Raw genomic sequence first — 20,631 nt, 5'->3', positions numbered from 1 at the left:
AGTAATCGCAGGACGGGTTGACTTTTGAAGAAAATGTCACTGATCTTGTGGCTCCATTGAACCTCCAATTTAAGAGATTCAGGCTGCTTTCAGGCAATCTACCAATATAGGTTATATATGAAGCATGCTCCCAAAGAATAATATATTTAGTACTGGTGACATTCAGGAATCACTCCAATTGGGAGGCAACCAAACGTTGGCCTGCAATTGGAATCAGTGATCATGGGATAACAGTTCATATTGATCCTTGAGCTGGTTTACCGTTTTCTGGTGAATCAAGCTCCCAATAAACTTTGCGATAAACAACGGAAGAGTTTCAAGAGAGCTTGGTGGTGAGACATCAGGACTGGCAAGGCTGGGTGAAATGCCTGGAAAATACAGGGTAAAGTAGGTAACCAGAATGGATTTGCAAGAGAAAAGTGGGAAGTTGAATAGAGAGAAACGTGAAGAAGTAAACAACAGAAATTCTGATCAAATCCCACTGAGAGCAGGAATCCACCACACTGAGCACATTTAGATTTATATGCGAGGGGAAAAGGCAATTTTATATTCTGGATACATCTCGCTATTATAAATTCTGATTTGGATTCTTCACAGCGGTCTTTGTGCATTATTGATTCGACCTGTTAATTGTCCTACCATTTTACCTCTTGAGGGTTTATTTCTAGCTAATTAATTGAATGTATGATTCAAATTGTGTCAATTATTCACCATCTCCTGTTGCTGTCTCTAATTTCAACTAGTCTTGCACTAGTGTGGTTTTCTTCTCTATACTAATCTCCTGTTCTCTCTGTGATTGCATGGGTTTCTTCTCACATCCCAAAGACATGCGGGTTTATAGGTTAATTGGCCTCTGTAAAATTGTCCCTAGTGTGTCGGAAATGTATGCAAATATGGGATAACATAGAACTAGTGTGAACAAGTAATCGCTGGTCGGTGTGGACTCAGTGGGCCGAAGTACCCGTTTCATGATGTAACTTTCAATTATGTTCAATCCTAATTATCAATCACAATCAATCATCATTCGCAATCACAATCATACTTTATTAGCCAAGTGCTATATGTTTTCCAACATACAGGGAATGTCATTTCCCATACAGTCATAACAATAAAAAGCAACAGGACACACAAAATACATTTTACCATGAACATCCACCACAGTGACTCCTCCACATTCCTCACTGTGATGGAAGGCGAAAAAATAGTTCAATCTCTCCCTTCTTTGTCCTCCAGCGGTCGGGAGGCTTCAACCTTCTGTTGACGGGACGATCTTGACTCCCGTAGCCGGTGGCGGGCCTTCCTCGCCGGGGCGATCAAGCTCCTGCATCGGGGGGGGGATTTCAGCTTTCCTGCACTGGGCGATCTACCCCAGGTCGGGGCTTGTCGAACCTCGTGCAGCTTGGAGCTCCCGACCGGTCTCAACCCAAGACCGTGAGCTCTTAGTTGGAGCGTCGACCCAGGCAAGAAATCGCACGCTGAGATGTTGTCCATTCCCCGCGGGGCTGAAAGTTAGTCCCAGGCAAGGCCTCGAGCCACACAATGCTAGATTAATTAATATCTAGAGGACCCCACTAGAGAGGATGCAACACTGAACCTCCTCTTGGGAAAGTGACTGAAGTGTCAATGGAGGCACGCTTTATGACCAGTGACCATAATTCTATTAGTTTGAAACTAGTTATGGAGAAAGATAGGACTGGCCAAAGTTAAGGACCTAATTAAGGCTGATTTTGGAGGTATTGAGGGGGGGGGAGGAGGACCTACAGAGGTGAATTGGATTAGTCTGTTTGCAGGTAAGGATATGGCTAGCAAGAACACTTTCAAAAGTGAGAGACCAAAAGTACAACTGCCACATTTTCTCTCAGGATGAAGGACGAGGCTGGCATGTCGAAGGAACAAGAGATGTTGAGGCTCTGCTCGGGAAAATGAAGGATGTGTGTTTCGGTAGTCAGGATCAAGCGAATACCTCTTGGGAGTACAAAAGGTGTAAGAGTACAGTTAAGAAGGGATAAAAGAGGACATGAAATTGAGCTGAAGGGCAAGGTAAAAAACAAACTCCACGAAACTCCACAGATATATCAGAGGTAAAAGGATTTCTACTGAAAGAATAGGTCCGCTTAAGATCATCTTGGCTATCTCTTCTGTAGAGATACGAATTGGGGTGAGATATTAAATGAATATTCGTCATCTGTTTTACTGAGGGGAAGATCATGGCAGCTACAAAGCTGAGTTGTGATGTCATGGACCATACATAAATTACCAAAGGGGAGGTAGTGATGATTTTAAAGCGCATTCAGGCAGATAAATCACGATGGCCTGGCCAAGGGTATCTTTGGACCATGTGGGAAGCTAGGGAATAAATTACAAAGGCCCTTGCAGAGGTATTTGCGTCCTCTATAGCCACAGGTGAAGTACTGGAAGAATGGAGGGCAACTATTGTTGTAGCATTATATAAGGGGGCAGTACAGACAAGCCAGGGAAATACAGGCCTGCGAACCTGAAGTCAGTGGTGGGATTCAGAGGCACAGGGTCTATCATAGGCGTGTATTGATGACGGATGGTCAGCGCTGCCTCACAAATTTGAGTTTTTGAGGAGGTCACCAAGAGGATTGATGAGGGCAGGGCAGTGGATATTGTCTGTATGGACTTCAGCAAAGGCCTTTGACAAGTGAAGGGAGCAGAATATTGGCCATTCGGACCATCAAGTCTATTCAATCATGGCTGATCTATCTTTCCCTCTTAACACCATTCTCCTGCCTTCTCCCCATAACCCAGACACCCTAGGCTAGTCTAGAAAGCGAGATCACATGGAATCCGTGGTGAGCTGGACAATTGGATTTAAACTTGATTTGGAGGAAGGAGTCAAGGAGGAGGCCTGTGACCAGCAGCATGCCTCGTGTTGGTGCTGGGTCTGCTGTTCCTTGTTATCTGTAGTAACGATTTGATTGACAATGTATTTAACATTGTCAGTAAATTTGCAGATGACACCAAGACTGATGCACTAGATATTGATCAATACTTTATTATCACATGTGACATGTCACAGTTAGATTCTTTGTTTTGCAATCCATACACAAAGTTTTCAAACTGTCCCCATGTATAGGGCGCTGACAAAGTTATAAAGTATTCTGTGTCGTCCACAATGGTCCCTCTTTATTCTTGGCAGCTGCCCACGCCGGGTCCTTCGTTGTTCTCGGCAGCACGTCCACAACTGACCTCCAGCACTCAGCGCGGGCTCGTCCGACCTGCACCATCCATCGCTGGCCCGTCCTCGGCCACCCACTGCTGGGTCCTCTCTTGCACAGCTCTGCGGCGCTCACCGTAAGTTTCCAAGCTCTTGGCTGTTGCTCGGGGGTCCCTCCTCGATCTTGCAGCACGGGTTCCATCGATGTTTGCAACAGGCGAGCCGGGCCTCCTGGAAGGCTTCCCTCTGCTCGCCAGGAACACTCCGGGTCGTGTTGGTCACTGCATATCCAGGTTTACAACAGGAATTAGATTGGTTGGCCAAGGAATGGCAAATGGATGTCAGTGTGAGGTGTTGCACGTTGGTATTGCGAACTAGAGTAGGATTTGCTCTGTACATGGCAGAGCCCTAGAGAGTGTTGTGGAACAGACATCTGGAAGTACAGATGCATGGTTCTATGAAAGTGGTGAGCAAGTGGAAATGATGAAGGATTTTTTTTACATGCTTGCCTTTATTTGGAAGGGTGTTAGTACAAAAGTTGGGTCTCGTGATGCATCTGCAAAAGTTGTTGGTGAGATCACACTTGAAGTACCTTGTGCAGTTCTGGTTGTCCAACTAGAGGAAGGATGCCATTAAACAAAGATTCACCAGGAAGATTCACCAAGTTGCTACTTGGACGTGGGCTTGAGTTACAGGGAGAGGGTGGATAGTGTGGAACCTTTTTCTTGGCAGTGTAGGATGCTGAGGTGACCTCATTGAAGTATACAAAAACATGAGGGGACATGGATGAAGTGAATGCTGAAAGCCTTTACCCTCAGGGTAGAGGATTCTAAAACTAGAGGCCATAAGATGAAGGTGAGAGGTAAGCGATTTAATATGGACCTCGGGTACTTTTTCATTCAGGGGCAGTGCTTTCCTGGAATGAGGATCCAGATGGATAGGGGCCAAATGTGATCAAATGGGATAACCCTAGAATATCATTTATGTCAACATGGAAAATTTCTGCCAGAGGACCTGTTTTCTGATCAGCTCTATGACGCTGTTTGATTTGAACCATTGGTCTCTTTTTCCAAACTACTAATGTGCCAACTGATGTAAATTCCTTCTCCCACAATTTGGCTGCAGCCTGCTATATATTCTGAGGAATTTTCAGGTTGTAGCATTCTTTCAATGAAAATATGCAAGAGGTTGAATAATAACTCAATCAGTGTAGCTATCCAACAACTAAACATGGCAATTGTTCACAGGCTGGGTGGTGATCTGCTGGAGCAGATTGCTTTTCTCCTACCTAGTCCACTCTTGTGGAATTTCTGATCTTTCTACTGATTTCAGTGCACTAAATAGTGTAGTAGACTAAATAGTACACTAATTAGGCTGCAGAATAGATGAGACACAGTGATATAATTTAGTCAACAAGTCTGCACTCTGAATCTGTAAGCTGTATGTCTTGAAACAATTTAATTACCGTGATGGAGTTTGAAACAGGAGGGCAATTAGAAGTTTAGAAATAATAAAACTGGTGTATGCATTTGTTAGAAAATGGTGCTTCCTGAGCATTGTATCTTTATCAGAGGACCTTGGAGCATCAGATATTCCATTCACAGTGTACCAACTGAGGAAATTGAATGATAACAGAACCAGGATATAGTCATATGGGTAATGTCTGCAAAATAATTTTCATTTATCTTTTAACTTTTCTAGTTTTGTGATGCAGTCAGCGTAAAATATATTGAGGTCTCATTATCTTTTGTAAATTCAGTACCTGGCAAAGGAGTTAAATAGATTAGCTATATCTGATATCAATGCTCCCACTCTGCAACATGTAATAACTAAACCATATTGCTCTTTGTGGCTTCATCTATTAATAGAGCAGTTCCTGTTACAGTCTGCCTCTGAAGAATACTGTCTGCTTTGCCAAAGCATTTTACAAGGGTGATATTGATCTCTTACCGCAACTTCATACAAGAATTACACCATTGTTAATTGTGATGTAAAACAACCACTGTACTCTTTTTATTATGCAAGCCACACTTTGTAATAGCATGTCTTATCTTAGGATGGCTGTAGAATGTGATCTGTGATTTTTTAGGTGGATTGGGGTTAGGTAAGATACAAATATTTCCTAGGTTTCCTGCTGGAAGTCTCGTATTTGAATAGTTATCGTTTCCTCCACTTAAAGCTGAACAGTTAAAAAAGAACTGAAAATCTCTTCCTGAAAGAGGGAGAGTACTTATTACAGAATTATTGAGGTACAGGATGGAATCAGGCCCTTCACCTCAAGGCTTGCACTATTAACTACCGATTTACACTAAATTTAAAAAGAATCTCCAGACAATTTTCCAGACATGTCCATTAACTCTCCTCATCTGCACAATCAGGGCAAAATACAGAGGCCAATTGCCTACCTACCAGTAGGTCTTTGGGATGTTGAAGGAAACCGGTGAACGGGTTTCATACAGTCACAGGGAGAACGTGCAAACTCCACACAGACATTGCCTGAGGATGGTATTGAACTGATCTTTAGTGCTACGAGGTAGTTGATCTACTGGCTATGCTATTTTGCCACCCTTTACTTGTGGGCCAGGGGAAGCAAAATCGATGCCCTGTAATCCCTTAAATTTGCCAGGGTTCCTGGGAACGGACTCCATCCTCATCTATCAGACCCCATTTAAGTTACGCTAAGATAGATCAGATTCTTTCATAACCTATTTCCCAAGGATGCATCCATGGGATGCTGTGGAATTTCTCCTGCTGGACAAACAGCAAAATCCATCGTCAGTCACCCCATGTCCACTGAACAAAAATTCTGGTGAGGTTAATTTCGGAAGTACATAAAGAAACTTAGTTTGGCCTTTCTAGCTGAAACACTGTCTTTGTGGCCTATCCCAATGCAAACACCAGCTCTGTCACTATCAACGGTTTATCCTTTACTTTAACTGCATAGAAATAGGCTCTTCAGGCCATCCAGTCCACGACCACCATCAATCATCCATTCACACTAGTTTTGTTATCCCTGGAAAAAATGTTGATCATCAACCTTATTGATGCCTCATGATTTTATATACTGCTAAGGTCACCCTCGGCTTCCTACGTTCCAGGAAGAAAAGCCCCAACCTATCCAGTTTCTCCTTTTTATAATTCAACCCTTCCATGTTTAGCAAAATGAATCTGCTCTTTTTCTTTTCCGGCCTAATGATGTCATTCCGATTGCTGGGCCACCAGAACTGTAGGTCTTACCAATAACTTGTGCGGTCGCAGTATGACATCCCAACTCCTGTACTTAATGTCCTAATTGATGACGGCATGTGTGCCGAAAACCACCATGTAACTGCACCCTTTCCTCTATGTCATTACTTTGATGGGACTCAGTAACTGCACCCTAGGTCCCTCTGTTCTTCAGTGCCCTACCTTTTACTCTGCAAGTCCTGCTCTAGTTTAATTTTCCAAAATGCAATGCCTCGCACATCTCAGAGCTAAATTCCACCTGCTAGGTCAGCTCTACTTCCCCAGTTTCTTTTCCTATGTGGCTTTGCCCCAGGGTGCTGGTAGGTTAATTGGTTACTGTACATTACCATTCAATATAGTTTAATGGCAAAGGAACCAAGGGGAAGTTTGAACATATGTGAGAGGGAATAAGTTGCAGGCAAAAACGAGTGGGGAAATGGAACTGATGTGTTTGCTCTGCTGGAAACTGACCCGATGGGCTGAACAATCTCTTTCTGTACTGTAATAATGCCAGTTGCATGTTCATTTATTGAGGATCAAGTGCCAGTTCTCAGGATCTTCTCTGAGCTTTACCTCTCTTTTGGCTTTGGCCAGATGAAAGGACTAATGAGTTATTGACCTTAAAAAATTATTATTGTAATGAAGCAAAATCAGCAAGAGGAATTATTTAACTGTAATTTTAAAAAAAATCTTAAGTGAAAGCTTTCAGAAAAGTAAAAACAGAATCTAATTTCAGTAACAAATGAACAGATAACCTTTTGCACTTCGTAACTTCAACATTATAAACAATTAATAAGGACAATGTTTGTACTCATAAAGCTTGGAAAACTGATTGTTTTGAAGGTAACTAGTCATAATTTTGAAATTATACCCCAAGCTTGGCAAGCAGTCATTGCAATTACGCCTTAATCTTGAAAAGCTTCAGAATCTCTGACACTTAATAATAGAAATTTTAAGTATCAAATGTACATGTCTTATAATTTGCAACTTCAGTCTGTAGTATCAGACAGCGCTAAGAACTGCTGATGTGTTACAATTTTTAAATGGAAATTATATAACCTCGTGGCTTTTAATTTGTGACCCTTATGTGCTGAATTATTTAATGCAGCAGCATGTCACTACTTTCAATTTCTTAAGAGGTTAGTGAACATGAGTGAATGTAATCTGTTAAAGTAAAACCAGATTAATTTTCTGGTATTAAATCATTTTGTGCTGAGGTACTCAGTGATAACAATAATTAGAGATCTGTATCATGCCTGAAATAATTGTCTACTTTGCTTTATTTTATTCCTGAATAACTAAACCAGTTCTTTAAACTCCTAACATTCCCTCTCTAAAATGGTTCATTATCTCAGCTACTCAGATCGACTTTTGTAATTAAAAAAAATTGTTGATGTCAATCTTTGAATCTCCTGGACTCGAAAACATGAAACAAATTCTCCCCCCTTCAGCTCTGCTTTACTTAGCCCTCGCCTATCATTTGAACATGGTAGTTGCACTTTTGAGAATTTAGAATATAAATTAATCATGTGCAGGAGTATGAAAATGCCAATCACCAACTTGCAATTTTCTTTTTTGAAGTGTTTCCGTCCCCTTTTGCTGCCTTTTACTTCTGACTTCTTTGAATCTGCTTCACAGAGGCCATTCACCCTTTACTACCTTGTAGACATGGCCATTCTCTATTTGAAATATAAACAGAAAATGTCTGAGGTCTCAACCCAAAACGTCACCCATTCCTTCTCTCCAGAGATAGAGTCTGTCCCGCTGAGTTAATCCAGCATTTTGTTTCTATCTTTTTTCATGCTGTCAAATAACAATTTAGCCCTTAACGTAAGCAAGATGAAAGAGTTGGTCATTAACCTAAGGAAGTAAGGGGTTGAACACAACCTTACTTTGTCAACAAAAATGGTGACAGCTCCAGGTTTCTAGGCATCCCATATCACCAACAATCTAACCTGGCCCCAACACACTGGTGTGATGACAAGAAAGCATATAAGTGTATTTTCTACTTTGTACAACTGAGAAGACTTACTATGTCCACAAGGATAATCTTGAAGCTCTACATATGTACTATAAAAAATATTGCATTTCAACCTGAACCTGCAAGGAGTGGTGATCATAGCCCAGTCACATGGTTGTCACTTCCTTCCATCCAATCCATCCTCACCGTGCAATGCATCAGGAAGGCTGGAAAGATCGTCAAGGCTGCCTGGCAATTCTCTGATTTCTTCTACCTGGGAGAAGATACAAAAGCTTGGTGGTCAGACATTCGGACTAAGAGCAGCTTCCTCTTCACTTCTATCAGACTCTTGAACCAATCATCTTCACACCTCCCTTGGTTATTCCACTGTTATACTTCAATAGTTTTTGCACTACTTCAGATTGCACTACAATCATGCACAATTTTGCTGTTTTGCATTTGTATTTACTTTTTTATTTATCATTGCTGTAAAGATTCACGTGAACAAGGAATTTCATTGCACTTGTATTTGACATTAAACTAATCTGAATCTGAATATTATCCTATTGCAATGGAAGACTGCTTTGTATCTTGGAACTCTCCAATCCCTCACCATTTAGTTAATGGGCATCTTTTTATGTGCTCTGCCAAAATGGTCCATTTAATACATCATACCTAATTTGCCAGCTCCTTGGTCACTTATTTATTATATCTATCACCCTTCATAGCCTACTAATGTTCTATTCGCAATTTAATTTACTATCTATCCGAGTGTCATTGGTAAATTTGGCAACTATCCTTTTGGTATATTCGATCAAGTCATAGAAATTGTAACAAGTTGAGGCTGCAGCACTGTTCCCTGTGACATGCCACTTATCACATCCTGCCAGGGAGGGGGAAAAAAGACCAATTTTACTTAATCTGTTGGATTGCTGACAACCTGCACAATTTTACCTTTCCTGTGCACCCCATTACAGCAAAAATAGCTACTGCTCCTTCATCGTCCTGATTCTGAAGAGTGGTGCAAGGCGCAAAAAGCTATGAACATTTCCTTGCAGGCACTACAATGGGTTGGGCGATAACGAGCCCCATTGCAGTAGTGGCAAGCCTGATAGGGAGAACAGTGCAAAACAGAACCCATAACCTGGTTTTAACTCCCTTAAAGTCTTTTGTTTCTTGTGCAAGTTGTTCAGCAGAGAGCCTTACAAAACTTTCAAAAAATATGTTATTTCTTTGGTTAAGTCATTGAATAGGCAGTATTATCCATGTTGTTACGATAACAACGAGATGTGCAGGAATCGTTTCACCAGAGGAAAGATGATCCATTGTTCCTGAAATGTCTCCTGTTGTTTTCATGGAGCTACAAGCATATCCTTTATCTCAACTTTCAATTATTAATGAACACTTTAACACTCACCACTCTGCAGACATGTTTGATTCTTGGGTTCCTCAAGTGGGAAGAAGGAAAATCAGAAAGGAGATTTATTTGTATTTCCAGACAACACAAGTTTATTGAAATCCAAGTGATAGCCCATTCATTCATTTCTCCCCACCCAGATAAAGAAAGTTACTTTGAGGCAAATCAAAATGACAGTCCAGTTTACAGTCTCCCTCAATCTTCAAAATAAAGCTCATTCACAGAAGCTGCATCAATCTAGCATCTGATTTTGAATATCACTTGTTCAAGGAGGAGTTGAATAGCTTTGTTGCACAGTGACACTGCATTTGTTCCAGAATAATGATTTAGAAGCCAAAGGAAAAGGACTTTGCAACACAGATTTCAAACTGAATGATCCCATTAGACCATTACAAGTTTACATTTTGTCATTTATGTAGGTGACAGATAACTCCCTTCGCTGGAAAAAGGTAACTAGAGAAAAATTATGTTAAATATTCATGATTCCTTGAAGTTTGCACTTTTTCCTTGTGACTGAATGGCTTTCCTCCCACATCTTAAGGACAGTCTGTTGATGGGTTATTTATCCACTGTTAATTGTCCCCAGTGTGCAGATGGATGGTAGAATTTGCAGAGAATTGTCGGGCTTCTGAGGAGAACAAATTTAATCTGTATAGGGATTAGTATTCAAATGTGTTTCAAGTCCGGTGAGGAAAAGCCTGTTTCTGCACTGTTTGTCTCACTAATCCTTTGTTTCATCACCTTCATTAGTACACATTATTCCAAAGGATTCAAAATATTAATCTTTGGACAATATTAATTGACAGAGCTTACCATAAATTGCACTGCTTTGCCTTGATATTCAGTTTTGTTTATTCTCGTGTGTACCGAGGTACAGTGAAAAGCTTTTGTTGCGTGCTAACCAGTCAGCAGAAAGGCAATACGTGATTACAATCGATCCATTTACAGTGTGATATACTTTATCCTTGATTCAAAACCCATCTATTTTGATTAATAGTAACAGAGTAGATAAAAAGTAACTTTCATGCATGTTGTGAATTATAAGATTGTATAAATATACTGAGATGAAGAGACCATGTTTCTCTGAGGTACAACTCTATGACAATGAGACAAAAACATTCGGGAGAGGGGATAGGAAGTGCTTCCTCATATGTGAAATGGTAGGGATATGGAACTCTCCCACAAAAAATCAATTGTTGCTAGCTCAATTATTAAACATATCCAGTTGATTGATCTCACTCGCCAATGTTATCCATTCCTTGTACGTTGGTGTCATAGCAGCAAAGTCAAATGCATCATTTGAGGAGGTCTCATGGGAAAGTGTGCAGCTCCAGAAAGAAGTCTTGCTGCAAAAACAGCTAGGAATGGAATTATTGTTTCACTTTGGCAAATGTATTTTTTTTAATAGACAAGGACTACGTTTGTTCATCTCGTGGAAATTTTCTATATTTTGTTTAAAAAAACATTCATTTACAATGTTCCTTAACAATAACCAGCTGTAATCTAAATGCAGCTATGCAGAGGAAGAATCTACTGACTTCTGGACAGTTTGCATTTGCCTAAGCATGTCCATCTTTCACCACTGGGTTGTACATTGCTTTGAACAATATCTGTGCTGATTGGCAAGCTTCAAGCACTCTGTCAAAAGAGTCAAGAGTGTTTTATTGCCATAAGTCCTGAAAAGGAAGAATTAAATTCTTTCTTGCAGCAGTACAACAGATATTTAATCCTAATATAGACACAAAATGCTGGAGTAACTCAGTGGGACAGGCAGCATCTCTGGAGAGAAGGAATGGGTGACGTTTCAAATCGAGACTCTCCTTCAGAATCTAAACCTATATTGACTTTAAGACTATATTGACTTCAGCCTTTAAACCAGATATTTAAACCTAGTGCTCAGTAGACACCACAATAAACAGCAAAACGATGTTCAGTATATTAAAAACAAACAATATAGTGCAAATACCAAAACAAAGCCCCAAGTCCCTCATGCAATCAAGGTAGTTCCAAGTTTAGTTGCAGATCATAGTATTCAATAGCCTGATGGCTATTGGAAAGAAGCTGCCCCTGATCCTGGAGTCGCAGTTTTTAGACTCAGATACTACCTTCCGCATGGCAGGAGGGGTATGAGAGCATGGCCAGGGTGGTGTGGGTCTCCGATTATGCTGGCTACCTTTTTGAGACAGCGCCTCCTATAGATCCCTTGGAAGGTGGGGAGGTCAGTGATGGACTGGGCAGTCACCACTTTTAGTAATCTCTTTCATTCCTGGGCATTCAAGTTGCTGAACCAGGCTGTGATGCAACCAGCCAATATGCTTGCTGCCATACAACTGTAGACGTTTAACAAAAGGATTCATTGACACAACTGTTGGCATTTACACAACCATAGAAGACAAATAATGGTCTCCGCATTTGACTGCCGCCAGTATCTCACATAAGCCTCTGTAAAACAAAAGTTCTTATTTGGTGTAATCACCCAAGTGCACGAATGATAGATGTCATGCATGCAGAGTGGGATGCAATTGCAGAATCAACAGCTGCTTTTATTCTAAATTGGGAAACAATTGAGGGAGTACAGTGCTGCCCAACAAACTGAACTCACACAGACCCTTAACCATGATGGAAAACTATGAGGCAAGGAGAAACAATTGTGAGGGATTTAGACAGGTCTTGGAATAATACAAAATGTACATGCCGTTACCAGCCACCACATTTGGTGCTTGAAGTTGCAGGGCCATCTATTTGAACAAACACATTGGACATCTATTTGAACAAACACATGGGACCCTCAACATTCCTCTCTGGCTTTGACAGTTCACAATTACCCACCTTACTTCCTCCTCAAGGTAAATTAAGAATTAGATTATCAGTATATGGCACTCAGTGTAATGAATGCATATAATTTGTAAATCAATCATTGCATTATGAAACTTATATATTAATGATTTTCATTTGTTTCATTCAATGAAATTGCCCAGTGTTGGAGAAAAAAGACAAAATGGTATGTTGAGGGTTTAATTGGTATTTTGCTGCTCCTGACTGTGGGAGAGTAGCAGCAGCAATCTAAAACCCATTTCATATGATGTCTGTGCACCTTGTCCCCGGTGCCATCACACTGCATGAGATGTGGAAGTTGACACATAAGCTGTGACTTCATCTTGTTTCCATGTATCAAAAAACATGGTTTCGGAAGGAAGTAGGATCTGAAGAAACATAACAACAACAGATTGTAAAATCTATAGATTGGTATGTAGAAACAGATATGAAAACCAAACTTCTGTCTCTTAGAGACCGAGAGAATGGTTATGGGAAATAAGTAATCGTGGATGTATCAGAGAAATATGTTGTTGTTTTTCATGGAAGAACACACAAAGATGGTTTGGAAATAACAGGAAATTAAGGGTCTAATCAGAATGAACAAAGTAGAGTGGTTTGTACATATAAAAAATTGATTATCATCATCATCATCATCATCATATATATACAGCCGGAAACAGGCCTTTTCGGCCCTCCAAGTCCGTGCCGCCCAGCGATCCCCGTACATTAACACTATCCTACACCCACTAGGGACAATTTTTTTTTACATTTACCCAGCCAATTAACCTACATACCTGTACGTCTTTGGAGTGTGGGAGGAAACCGAAGATCTCGGAGAAAACCCACGCAGGTCACGGGGAGAACGTACAAACTCCTTACAGTGCAGCACCCGTAGTCAGGATCGAACCTGAGTCTCCGGCGCTGCATTCGCTGTAAAGCAGCAACTCTACCGCTGCGCAATATAATAAACACTGAAATTGATGGCCTAATGGCTCAGAAGAAGTGTTGCACCCAGAGATGTTGGGTGCATTGGTTTTGATCTTGGAGTTTCATTGATCAATCCCTACAGATCAGGAAGCAGAAAATGCAATGCAAATTCAAAGCAGGGAATTATAGGCCAGTTACCATGGCATCGCCAGGAGGAAAAATAATTTGTTATGAGGGACATGATAACAAAATACAGAAAATAATAAAATGGCTAATTACAATTACCATGTATTCCCGAAATGGAAATTGAGTTTGATAAACCCTTTGGAGTCATTTGAGGTTTCAACCGGCAAGATGGTAGACCGAGAAACAAACTGCAGATGGTGGTTTACAGAAAGGACACAAAATGCTGGAGAAACTTAGCGGATCAGGCAGCTTCTCTGGAAAACATATTTAGGTGATGTTTCGGCTCGGGGGACCTTCTGCCTGATTGTAGTTGGGGGGGGAGGAGAAATCTGGAAAAGAGGAGAGACAGAACAAAGCCTGGCAAATGATCGGTAGATACAGGTGAGGAGCGTTTTTGTAGGCAGATAGTTGAACAAAAGCCAGAGATGAAAAGACAGAATGTGTGAGGCAAAAGGATTGAAGAGTTGAAGCTAGGGGAAGGAATGTAGGTAAAGAGGGGAGTGGAAAAAACAGGTGGAGCACAGCGAAGGGATGGGGAGGGGTGTGGTTTTCGTAGTGAACTAAAATTGGAAATTTAACTATTCACATTGTTGGGTTGTAAGATACCCAAGTAGAATATGAGGTGCTGTTCCTCTAGTTTGCCTGTGACCTCATTCTGGCAATGGAGGAGGCCCAGGGCTAAAAGGTTAGTATGGGAATTGGAAGAGGAGCTTGTAATGGTCAGCAATCAGGAGATCCAGTCGGCAAGTGTTTGGTGAAACGGTCACCAAGTTTACTCCAAGTCTCACTGATATACAGGAGGCTACATTGGGAACACTGGATGCAGTGGATGAGTAGCCAGGTACCCAGGCTTGATCTTGATCTTGAGAACTGAATGGGTGGTGTCTACATGTTCTCCCTGTGATCGCATGGGTTTCCTCCCATATCCCCAAGATTTGCGGGCTTCTACATTAATTGCTGTCGGAAGTGGCAGCGCTGTGGAGCAGCTGTGGCTCACCTGCAGTCCGTTTGTCTTTTGTGTTTTTTGTTGGTTTTTGTTTTAATTGTAGTGTTTGGATGTGATGTAGTGTTTTTTTATGGTTATTGTGCTATATGTGGGGAGGGGGGGAAACTGTAAAAAATGTTCTCTTCCCAACGGAGACGCGACCTTTTTTCTGGGTTGTGTCTCCGTTCCCGCTGCGGCCTACCATCGGCCAAACATGGCGGCCTCCAGCTGGGACCACCTGGGGCTCTAGTTCGCAGAGATGTTCTCCAGAGATGCTAGCTGACCAGCTGAGTTACTCTAGCATTTTGTGGATACAGATGAGGAAGGAGGGGAGGGGTATGTTAGGTCTTCATGAGGGGCACCACTAATCTATAATCATCAGAATCTGTTATTGTTTAAAATTAAATAGTTATACCGAATTGTCATGTTTATGTTTTTCTGAGCAATGAATGTATCTGATGTCATTATTCAGGTGGTCATAGGTGATAGTATGACAAAATCACTCAAAATATTATGTATTAATAACTATATTTAGTGCCATGATGGTATTGAGCTAAGTAACTCCACCATTCATTCATTCCAAATGCATTAATGTGATCTACTGTTTTAAACAATCAATATATTTTTTTAATTCATAGAAATATTGAAATAAAATAATATCTTGGTTAAGTGTGATCGTTATAGATATCAGGGTTCAAGAAAGTAAAACCTTAATTTTTTAATTACCCCTAAGTTGTTGGAGGAAAATGTTTACATTGCTAGTTGAATTAAACAACTGAAATGAACAATAATTATCTTTAGTGAAGCCCAGCAACAATGCACAAAACTGTGGCTTTCGATGTAATACATATCATTAATGTCCCCTCGGAAACATCGCCTATCCATGTTCTCCAGGGATACCGCCTGATCCGCTGAGATACTCTGGCATTTTGTATCTTGGTGTAACTTCAGTTCCTTGTTTTGACATTAATATCCCCTGTCTCAGAAACTGATGCATAAAAATATATATATTCACATCCACACTTTACCAAAAATAATGACTGTAAGAATAAAACAACTGAAGAGTGCAGGAGGCATTGAAAGATGGTAGTATTTACCTGATCAGATAAAGATTTTGCTTTGTAAAGTTGAGCATTTGTTTTCTCCTTCCTTCTATAAATCAGTTACCAGGTAACTGACTCAAGCCACCTTTTAGAGAAGTAATATGCATTAATTAATCTTTATCTCTCCTAGGTTAGATTTTTGTGACGGACAAGTCAAGGAGAAAGGGATGCCTTTTGCATTGGTTTGAAGCCTGTTTTTTATATAATGAAGAGAATCTTCAGTAATGGTAAGTTGAATTAATATCTATGCTGCATGTCATGACATTGTTAAGGTTGCTTATTGCTTGGGCTTTGACAATCAAACACTTTTTAATTTCAATGAAAATATTCTTGTATTAAGTACTTTGGCTAGGCTACAGTATAAAATGGACAATGTCATGAAATCACAAATCAAGCGAGGTTTTAACAGACAGCCACTCTAATATCACTCATTTTACACCATGAGCCAAATTAAAATAACTTCACTTGTACCGGAAAATTTGTTCTGAACTTTGTGTGATATACATGTTCATCTGACAAGCGAACGATTGTGACTTTTTAACCATCAATCTTTTCCTCCATGCTCCTACTAAGGTGCTGAATTCATGCAGAAATCCTTACTGACTTACTGTCTACTGAATTTTGGTAGCCTATATCAGCAAATATTTTGACCATGTGAAACATCACATTCCAAGGTTAATCATATTAGCCGAGACATTTCCCAGAACGGATAACCAATGATCAATGGGAACATTGTTTTTTCCATCTCCTTTCTAACCTACAGAATTTTCTTTTTCTGCCAGAAATCTAACAAAGAAAAAGACAATTCTGTTTCCTTGATGTGAAATGTTTGGCAGCAACATCCTACCTAATTCCAGAGATAAATGGCTGAGAGCTGAGACTCAGTGCCATGAATGTGATTGGACTATTGCTGGAGATAATTCTCTAGAGTGTATAGAATCCTGGGACGCATTTTCTCTTGGCAAACTTCCAAATAATATCCTTCAGCTATTCTTGTTCAGTAAGGGATTTGTTTATTAGCTATGTGACAAACATCCATCTTCAGAGTTTTGAACAGGGTTCTGCTGAATTGCTTATGAAAGATCATCACCTTAATGCCCGCAGTAACCTTTCGTTTAGTATAGTTTAGAGATACAAAGCGGAAACAGGCCCTTTGGCCCACCGAGTCCGCATCGAACAGCGATCCCCGCACATTAACACCATCCTACACACTCCAGGGCCAATTTACACATACATCAAGCCAATTAACCTACATACCTCTACGTCTTTGGACTTGGGAGGAAACCAAAGAAAAGCTATGTGGTGACGGGGAGAACGTGTAAACTTTCTACATACAGACAGCACCCGTAGTTGGGATCGAACTTGGGTCTCCGGTGCTGCAGGCGCTATAAGGCAGCAACTCTATCACTGTGCCACCTTGGCCGCAACCTGATACAGTCAGATTTACCGGACAGGGTAGGTACCAATAGGAGATTTGGCTCAAGGGCAAGGGTGATCCCCTCCATTGGCATGTCATTGTAGGTTTCAGGCTTTCTCTCCCACTGCCCTTTCAAGAAATCACCAACTTCACAGAAAAGAGGAATTAAAACTAGAATCCTTTCATGCAGTGAAATTGTATTGAGTAGTCTACCTTGTTCGTACCATGATACTCCCCATCAAACTCTGAAATATAAGGTTCTGATGAAGGGTCTTTAATCTGAAATGTCACCTCTTTTTCTCTTCCCATAGATGCAGTCTGACTTATGACTGTCATAGAATATCAGCGATTTCTGTTTTTATTAGCTAAAATATCACATTCAGTTTTTGATTGAAATGAATTACAATTCATTTGGAAAATCTAGATACTACATGTATGCACTATCTCCTGTGTGCCAAAAGAATTTCCTGTTCTCATTTTCTGTTGTCATTGCCATGGTACAATTATTGAGCTATGTTTCCATTCTGCAGGAAACACTCTGACAGAGGATTTATTCCCATAGCAGTAATTATTGGTTGGAATCCGTGCCTATGCTCTTGATTGAAAATATTTTTTTTGTAACCGTGTTTAAAATAGAAGAGGAACAAAAATTGGAAAGGACTAAAGAAGAGATGTCTAAGTTTCAGCTGTGTGTTATGCTACAACTCGTCCGTTCTTATCCTCCCTTGATCTTTATCCTCCATTGATCACTTGCTCCTTGTACCTCACCCAACAAACCCCAGATCCTCCTTTGGAGTTCCTGCCGTCAACATAGCAGACCGTGATTCATCAGGGAACTGATTGGAGACATCTGATGATGTTCATAACCTTTTTCAGGATGAAAACCAATTATGTGCGTGGTTCAGGCCTAGCCATTCCAATGCAAGAGACATTCTGGTGGCCAGTTTGTTGTGGCAGAAATCACTTGCAAGGCCACAATGTTTTCTAACTCTTGCAACAAAGTCATAACAGATCTGACTAAAACATCTCGAATACAGTTGTGAAATGACAGGTCAGGCCAGGAAATGAAATGTTTCCTGGTTTGAGTCAAAGATGCAGACTGTTTTGACATAGATTTGATTCCCAGATTGGAGTAGCAGTCACGCTACTGACAAGACATCTCGCTGACTGCTCAAGCAAGGTCATAGCAACAATCTGAGCCCTGACATGAACGCGCACCAGCCTAGACTCCAACCAGTAAGCACTTTTATTGAATTAGTTGTTGCAAAATGGTTGCTGCAGTAACTGCGGCTGTAAAACAATAGTATTAAAGTTGTTCTGCTCTGTGAATAGCGCAAACTGTCTCATCATGATTGTACCAGATTAGCACCTGAAATTGCATTATTTTTTTTTAAAAGCAAAATCTATTCAGGTATCAGTCTTGACACTGGTATCAGTCTTGACATTGATGATTTTAAATGATGTTTAGGTTGGCATGTCAGTGCAAAACCAACAGAATGCTACGTTGTTCAAGGTGACATTTTGGATAAGAAGATAACTAAGTCCTATTTTCTCACTCTGATGAATGGTAAAGATCTCATGGCATTAGCTGATGCATGCAAAGTAGGTGATCCCATCATTTGTGACCTTATTGTGACTGCCAGGTTGGCTTACTGCAGAACAATGTCCAGACTTCAGAAATATTTCAGTAGCTAGCGAGCAGTTTGGGTGCGGGTCTGAAGATGTTAAGGATGTCTAAATACCAAAGTCTAGATATTCTCTCAAGTGGTGGAGTGTTGTTTGCGTACTATGTGAATACATTTAATTTTTGTGGTTTCTGCGATTTAAAGTCAGAGTCACAGAGATGCACAGCATATAAACAGTCCATTTGGCCTCCCACATGTTCCAGAATTTCACCAACACCCTCCCTGAAATTTCCAACTACAATGTCCTTCTGAATAAATGTGCAAAATATTCGCTTTGGACCTCACCCACATCCTTTACCACCAAACACAAATTTCCCCTTTTGGTCCCTCAGAGGTCCCACACTTTCGTTGGTTAACCTCTTCCCTTTAGTAAACAAAAATACTTTGGGATTTTCCTTAATCTCCTCTGGCAGTGACATATTGTCATTGATCTGACAGTTTGTTTTTTACTATCCTACTAGTAATTTTAGCCACCTGAAGGGCTGCCTCTTATTTCAGTTGTCTATTCCTGCTCGATGCTTCCTTTTTTTACCCAGCTCCTTTTACATCTAGGGTTTGCTGGATTTGCAATTCTTACCTTTCACCTTAATGGGAAAATGTTAACTTTGAACTCTCATTATGTCACTTTTGAAAGATTCCCTTTCGTTGACCAACCTGCAAGTCCAGTTTTCCAGGTCCTGTCTGTCAATATTTAAATCTGCCTTCCCACCAAATTCAGAACCTCAGTTACAGAAAGGGAGCAGGATAGTCCAGAAATGATCTTGAAACTTACTGTTACAGTCACTATCTTTAAAATGCTCTGCCTTGAACATCTCAACCACCTAGAATCCACATTCCCTAAAATCAGGACCAGTAACGCCCCTTTGCCAATGGGAACTATCCACATACTGTGTTAAAAAGCCCTCGGGCACACTTTATAAAGTCCACATTGTGTACATTTTCAAGCTAAAGAGACCCTGGGTAATACAGCGGAAGCTGAAATCCCCTACTGCAGTAACCCGATTATTCTTGCATCTGTATTTGGTCTACTTATCTGCTCATCTATTGGTTGCTTGTTGTTAAAGGACTGCAGCAAACCTCCACCAAAGCGATCACTTTTCTTGGGTTCAATTCTCTTCCCCATTTGGCCTTATTTGAGTATCCTAGGACATTTCCTCATTACTGTGGTAATAAATCCTTAAATCAAATATTGCCATCCCACCTCTTTCCCATCTGCCCAGCGTTAGGCCTGAAGCTTCATGCCTTGAATTGAGGATATGTCGGTCCTGCTCTTCTTTCAGCCTCGTCTTCTAGACAGCAGCAATGTTGCATTCCAACATGCTAATCACGCTGTCTTACACCAGATATAATTTAGCCTTGCATTCCTTCCTTGTGCCTTATCTTTCATGCACTTAGCCTGCTGGATTGACCTTGATTTCCTTCTATATTTATATGCACTGCTCTCTAAACTGCACATGTACTATGTTTCATTCTCCAGTCAAATTAGTTTAAACCTTCCCCAACATATTGAGCAAACTTCGAAGTTTTTTTCTTTCTAAAAGGCATCGATAATGTCTCAACCAGTATCATCCGTTTACGTGGTTCATTGAGGTCAGAGAAAGTCAAAGTCAGAGGGGTGGAAAGTTCTTGTGTGTGAATTCTTTAAATGTAGCTGCTGGTTTTTCACACACATGCACTTCCACAATGATTGGAGACAAGACTCTGCTTTACTGACTTATCAAGCATCTC

At 40.6% G+C, this 20,631-nt stretch overlaps 1 protein-coding gene across 3 annotated transcripts in view; it reads left to right on the top strand.

Moving 5' to 3' along the window:
- Positions 1-20,631, top strand: part of LOC144595246 (bifunctional heparan sulfate N-deacetylase/N-sulfotransferase 4-like) — a 717,307-nt gene that overhangs the window by 240,268 nt on the left and 456,408 nt on the right. For all 3 annotated transcript variants that reach the window (XM_078402506.1, XM_078402496.1, XM_078402516.1), the window contains one exon: positions 15,932-16,028. The gene's annotated coding sequence lies outside the window, so the exon portion shown is untranslated. The remainder of the gene's footprint in view (positions 1-15,931; positions 16,029-20,631) is intronic.

This window comes from Rhinoraja longicauda, chromosome 1 (assembly GCF_053455715.1).
Source record: "Rhinoraja longicauda isolate Sanriku21f chromosome 1, sRhiLon1.1, whole genome shotgun sequence".
In the NCBI taxonomy this organism is placed as follows: domain Eukaryota; kingdom Metazoa; phylum Chordata; class Chondrichthyes; order Rajiformes; family Arhynchobatidae; genus Rhinoraja; species Rhinoraja longicauda.
This window is presented reverse-complemented; position numbering and strand designations above follow the sequence as displayed.